This window comes from Phalaenopsis equestris, unplaced genomic scaffold (genome assembly GCF_001263595.1).
Source record: "Phalaenopsis equestris unplaced genomic scaffold, ASM126359v1 Scaffold001013, whole genome shotgun sequence".
NCBI classification, from domain to species: Eukaryota; Viridiplantae; Streptophyta; class Magnoliopsida; order Asparagales; family Orchidaceae; genus Phalaenopsis; species Phalaenopsis equestris.
This window is the reverse complement of record NW_018165452.1, coordinates 182,159-189,320: the sequence shown is the minus strand read 5'-3', so window position 1 is coordinate 189,320 and position 7,162 is coordinate 182,159.

Sequence of the window (7,162 nt, the reverse complement as noted above, 5' to 3'; positions counted from 1 at the left end):
GGCAACGTGTCGTTCTTCTGGATGTTGATAAAGTTAAATGTTATTCGTGAACTATCAGAAAAAGCATCAAATTGGTAAACGAAAGTGTAACCAGTAAAGTCAGTGATTCATGAGTCCGCTCAAGCTCTGCTCAATAGCTGGCTTCTGAACTCAGTGTAACGAGGTAATAAGCTAAATTTTAGCCAAACCCAACTCAACTCTTTAACTTATGGGTCAATTGTTTAAAACTATTAATATAAAATACATTTAAAAATATTAAAATCTAAGAATTTTAATATAAAGTTGTTTAAAATATTAAAAAGTTATATCTCACTTGTTTATATAAAATCACTTCTCAGTGCTTCTTCTCTATTTTTTTTATCATATATTGTTATTTTCTTATAGTAATTATATAAATCCAGACTGTTATCTCATTTATAATAAATGAACCCACGTGTGAGCTGACTCGAACTCGACTTGGCTCGTTCACACCTTCGTTGGCCAAAATACTTATCAGATAAGGTCGATTATGTTCCCATCTCTTCGTGACTTCACCTAACCTACCCTTCCTTCAACGAAAATTTAGGGTTTATGATTAATATCAACAAAGAATCTCCAAAGTCCTCTTCATTTTCCTCATCTCTCCTTAATCTTCCACTTTCATGTCAGAAAGCCAATCCAATAGGAAGCATGTTGTCGTTTGGTAAAATGAATAATTTAAAAAATAGAGTGAAAGCACATGAAATCTTCAACATACAATATGAGAAAGTGTTGCTGTTTTCTCTTTTCTTTTGTATGCGTTAGATGTCACGTCATGGTGGAGGAGGTATTATTTATTTATTTATTTATTTATTTGTTTTTAAAAAGTGACGATTGCATGCCAACTATACCATTTGTTAATTTATAGCGTGGAAGATGATAAGCTTTTAATTTCTTCTATAAAGATTCTCTTGTATGGATGGATGAATTGTTTCAAGAATATTGTAAATATAAAAGTTTATGATTATTTTGATGCATATTTGCTTTGAAATTATTATGAAATTAAAAAAAAAAAAAGTTTTTGAAGGGTATTTAGTATGATAGATTTATTTTCATAAGAAAAGAAAAAAATTTTTCTTATAGCTTTGATTATCAAGCTTGGTCATGCAGTGGAGGGACTATTATGTTCGGCAATCGTTTTTCTGAATGATGGTCCAGATTAGCCATCCTGCAATGCACAGCGGCTTGATCAGATTCGGACCATCGTTCAGATGTGCAGTTGAGTCCAAATTCACTGCAAAGTAAGAAATGTTAATCAAAATTTCTGTCTGTGCTTCTCCACTGAGCTGAAGAATTAGTGAGAAAATTGATGATCTCTTGATAATAAGTTTTGTGGATATGAAATTAGAGTGCTCATGATTAAGAATATCATAACAGGTTAGGGTCGAATTGATCGTACTAGAGTTTGGATGTGTGATTAGTCGTATGTAATAATTTCTCCAATCATAGACACTCTGCATGAGCATTTCTAAAAAATAATAAGAAAAAATCTCACAATTTATTCATATTTAGAAACATAACAACTAAAATTTCATATTTATATATCATTAAATCCTCCACCATCACTAAAGGCCCCCCAAAAATTTTTTGCATAATGCAAGTAGCACTGCAAAAATCCATGAGAACTGGAAGTTTAAGTAGGAAACCGACGAATTGGCAAACTAAGCTTCATTTTCAAATTCTTTATTGCGACCATGTTTTATTTCATCTAAATATTTTGATCATGCAAAACCAATATCCCAAGAAAAGAAAGGAGCGAGAAGAATTTAGCATGAATCTCAATGTATTTTTTTAGTAGTAAATGTTTCGTGTTCAAATTAATGGTCCTCCAAGGGTGTTTAACAGGTTTAGCTTCAAACTGGTTGTCTCGATAAGATGGAAGTAGATGATACTAAAATTGATCTAATATGAGTCTAATTGACCAAATCAAGTCATTACAGCACATTTGAGGGCTTCAGATCGTTAATTAAATGAGCAAATGAATTACAAATTTGACATATTTATGATAAAATAGAACATCTCGATGAGGAAAATCTAATGAGCCCACGATTAGTCAATTCCAAGGTCAATAATATTTTCAAACCATAAGTAGATCTTAATAATTAAGAGAGATAGATGTGGGTTTTTCGATCATGTGGTTGCGAAAATTATTTGTCAGAGGGTCAAAATGCCCCTCCCTCAAAGATTATAAATAGGCCGGGACGAGTAGAATTTCAATGTTATTCGAGATTGAAGACTCGATGATAACTTCCAACACCCATAGTCGTTGGCCATCAGCTGTCGTCAACCAATGATGGCTCGTCGTCGTTGGTCACCTCTGCTTACTAAAATCATATCCCAATCATGATTGTATGGCATAACACAATATAAAGGGCTCAACGATAACTTATAACCTTCGTAGCCCCTGCTCGACGGTCATCGTCAACCACAATAGACCGCCCTTGCTCTTCCTTGTTGATGAGTAGAATTTCAATGTTATTCGAGATTGAAGACTCGATGATAACTTTCAACACCCATAGTCGCCGACCATCAGCTGTTTTCAACCAATGACGGCTCGCCGTCGGTCACTCCTTCTCGCTGTCTCTGGTGACCTCTGCTTACTAAAATCATATCCCAATAATCATTGTATGGCATAACACAATGTTAAGGGCTCAACGATAACTTATAATCTTCGTAGCTCCTGCTCGACGGTCGTCGTCAACCACAACAGACCGCCCTGGCTCTTCCTTGTTGATGACCCCTGCTTGCTAATGTTGTATCCCAAAAACAATTGTATCACATAACAAAATATTGAAGACTCGTTGATAACTTCTTGCCTTCGTAGCTGCCAATCGTCGTCAACCATCGATGGTCATCACCATCTATCGCCCTCGATCACTAGCTATCATCCATTAGTGACTACTGCTTACAACTGTCGTAGTTAGAATATGGTAGTTATTCCTGAAACATATTTTTCCTTGCATCATATACTGGCAAGTGTTATCTTTTGTGTAATATAATAAAACTGAGAAAAGGATTGCAACAACCAACCATAATTTATGGGGCCAACTACGGCTCTGTGCCAACTCTACTACTACAGTCATAAATTATAGCCTCTGTGACTAACTGATGTTAATATAGCCAGCAACCAGAGTCTATGTGGACAATCGCTATTAATACCGACCTTTGTGGATAACTAACGTTATTGTAGCCACCAACTACAACATAAATCAACTATGACTTAAGCGGCTAGCTACGACCTATGTGACCAAAAACTACTACAACTATCAACTATGACATATGTGACTAACAACGACCTGTGTGGTTAACTGTTACTATAGTTTTCAACTATATATTTGTGACTAATTATGGCTAATATAATTTGACTATATTATTGTACATCTGCAATTATAAGCTTTGAAATTACATTATCTCTAATTTATGAGAAGATTGAATCTATGTACTTACAATCACGTAGTGAATTATATTAATTAGACTAGGCTTTGTAATTTTCTCTCTTTCTGGGTTTTTCTATATAAAAATTCTTGTCTCTTTCTGAGACTTTTTTTTTATATGTGTGTCTGTTGGACCTTTGTTCAACACAATGAAATTAAATTATTACTTTGTTATTGTGAATTTTTTGAAACAAAATATTTTTATAAATTATTTTAAGAGTGGAATTAATCTTAATCCTTTTCAAATGATAAAATTATCTTATGAGTGCAATAAATTTTCTACAATAATAATCCATCTTAAATAGATGAGTAGAAAAAAAACAAAAACCTGATTAAACCTACAATCTTCATCTAATTCTTTTTTTAAAAAAACCTTAATAGACCGAGATTGATTAGCTTAAAAAGAAAACTTAGCTTCATCTTTGTACATCAAAAATGACCAAATGGATCCCGAGGAGTTCTAAGGGTCAAGAAGGAAGGATGAAAGCTAACCAAACTAGAAGATGGGGGAAAAAATATTATCTGAGCTTGAACAGATTGGGCTATAACTAGAAAAGTAAGCATCTGAGCTAACCACCACCAAAAAGTCGAGTGAAAGTATCAACCTACTTCTGAATGGATCTGACCTAAGAAAAGAATCCAGTTTATCGCCATCCCATGAATGCCCTCGATATTCTTCATCAGAGACCAAGAGTTGATAATGCAATAGAGCCTAACAATCATTTTTTTAAGAGCCGCCTCATTGAGGAATGAGCTATCTATTTGGTTACGGTACTTTACTCTCTACTTGATAGCCTAGGCTTGTTTTGTCGATATGAGCCCCTCATTCAAGGATCGGGGTTGATAGTCAAACTAGATCCTCCTATCGATAAAACCTAGCTAATCGAGTCGGTCCTGTAGACTTGAAGATAATCAAGTCTAGCCAGTCGACTACATCGACTCAGCCTAGTCGACCAAACCGCCTTATCGAGTCGAAGTCATGCTAGCTCAACTGGTTGAGTCATGGAGCAGCCGAGTAATAGACTCACATGTGTAAAATATCTATAATACTTTGTATATCCCCCATTAAAGAAGAGACTAAAATATAATATCACATATTGCAACAACTTCTCGATTACCCTCTTCTCTATAAATAGGGACAAGAAAAAGACCATTTTATGAGAAAGAGAATTGTTTTGTTTTCTCTCTCCATCTCTCCCTCTATTCTCTTACGCTCAAACACTTATGGTGTGATTCACAGATAAATCAGGATGCAACAATCTTTAAATATCACGTACATGGCTTTCATGACCTCTTAATTTTAGATCTATCCATCTCCCTTCTAAAACCTTAGTTTTGCCACACGAGATCAGATAAGGCAAAACAGGATCCCACAATCTTCATAAATATGTGCCATCTTGCAAGGAGCAAATTAACTCAACAGTTGCAACCCAACCAATTGAAGCAAAGGACACGAGATCAATAAGGCAAATCTACCTGGAAGCAAGAACTAAAGCGTCAATTCCCCATGGCTTAATTTATGATATAAACATTTAATTTTATTTGATTATAGGGCATTTACTCACACACAATTCTTATATATTTATGTATTTAAACACCTAAATTTTCATTTGTATATAAACGACTTAAATCTTTAATATTATATAAAACATTATAATTATTATTAACTTTTAAAATTCAAATTTATTAGAACTATTCACTCATAAGTAATTCATTTAAAATTATAATGTTGTTTTAAGGCATAGTGCGATATAAATTTAGATTTTTGAAGATTAAATATTAACATCATAAGAGAATGGTTTAACTCATTGTAATAAATGTTTTTAAGCACAATAAGGAGATCATGATCTGCTTCCTTGAAATATTTCTGCTTAAAAATAATCAATTATTTGAGCACAGTATGGAGAATTAAGAGAAATATTTGCGTACGTCTAACGTACGTAGAGCTGCGTACGTCGGTAGGTTATTGGGAGGGTATGGAGGGTTATATCTGCGTTATACCCCTATTACTTTTCTGTAACTTACATGTAACCTACCTGTAACTTATAAATATATGAAAACTTATTAGTTACAGATAGATTACAGGGAGGTTACAGAAGGTATAACACAGATATAACCTCAATACCCTCCCTGTAACCTACCGACGTACGCAACTCTGCATAATTTAGACGTACGCAAATATTTCTCAAAAATTAGACACTTAAATATTTCTATTATCGATTCCTTTTAAATCCAAATTATATAATGAACAAAAAATATATGATTCATATTTATATTTATCTAAAAATAGAATTATCTCTATCGACGGCTTCTTCAAAATTGAGAAAGCCCACCATAGCTTTTAAAAAGCAAAGCCCACAAAATAACTGGGCTTTTAAACACTAATTTTAGATGAAGGAAATGCTATAAAATTATTTTCATCTATCATATCCACATTTCTAGAAAAGTATGATTATGTTTTTTTTTATATATATAATGATTATATATTTCAATAAAATCTTAATCTTTACCTTGGTTTGCATTAGAAGTTTCTTATTTTCTTTAAGTATTTAATGTGCTATAATTTGCCGTGAATTTCACTAATTTTATTCGTTCTTAATTAAGAAGAGTTCACTGTAAAAATAAATCTTTTAAAGGATCATTAGAATTATCTATTTGTTTGGAATCTCTCTATCTTTCTACATTTTCAAAGCATGAGTTGAGAATAGAAGCATGAAAATTAGTATCAACCACATGCATAAATATAGGATTAAGCTTCTCTTCCAATTTAAAATTCATTTATTTCTCTTCATCATCCATCATGCATCACTTGTCTTCCTTTTTGAATCCCAATTCAATTTATTAGACCCTTTCCCTAACTTCTTTAATATTTTTTTTTATCTTCTTTTAGTTTATCTATTAATTCCATAGTTGTATTTTATCATATTAATATCCATATATTTTCTTAGTAGTGATGTGTGCTAAAAGATTTGTAGCGGTAGAATAATGGATTATCGTCTTAGCGTTGCACGAGAATTCAACACACATTCAGATGAAAGAAAAAATTCAATAGAGACTCTAGAAGTTTTTACTTAGAAACCCCGTAAAGCTAAAAAGCATAAGGTCTAGCTCAACTGAAGAGGTCCATTATAGATTGAAGATTACAAGTACAGTCCCTTGCCTCAAAGACTGGAAATGGTTAGACAATCTTTCGAGCTATGAAGTCAGTATGCGGCTAAACATGAAGAAGTGAGCAGCGACAAATGCTAATCGACGATGGTCGACTAGTGATGGTCGGCGACAGTTGGCAATTATTGGTCAGCAGCAATCGGTGAATGGTGTTCAACGGGCGGGCGGGAACTGGTGGTCGACGATGAGTTGATGCTGGACTCCAACTCCTTCTCTAAGTTTCATTCATCTTCAAGATTCAAACCCCCTCCCTCTTTCATGAGAGAGGCAAGTCTCGATTTATAAAGTTCAAGGTGCAATTAATGAAGAAATATAAAACAAATTGATAAAACAACTCTAAGAGCTCCTCTTTATTAGATGTCGTTCGATAGACATTTGAGTGCTTTAAGAGTGTCAGAATTGAACGATCTAGGACTTATTGGATTCGTCTTGTTAAAACAGTCGATTCAATCATGAGCTCACAAGACTCGACATTTGTTTGACCCTCCAAATATGTCTGAGAAGCTTTTAAAAGAGATTTAATGGCTTGATCTAAGCTTGAT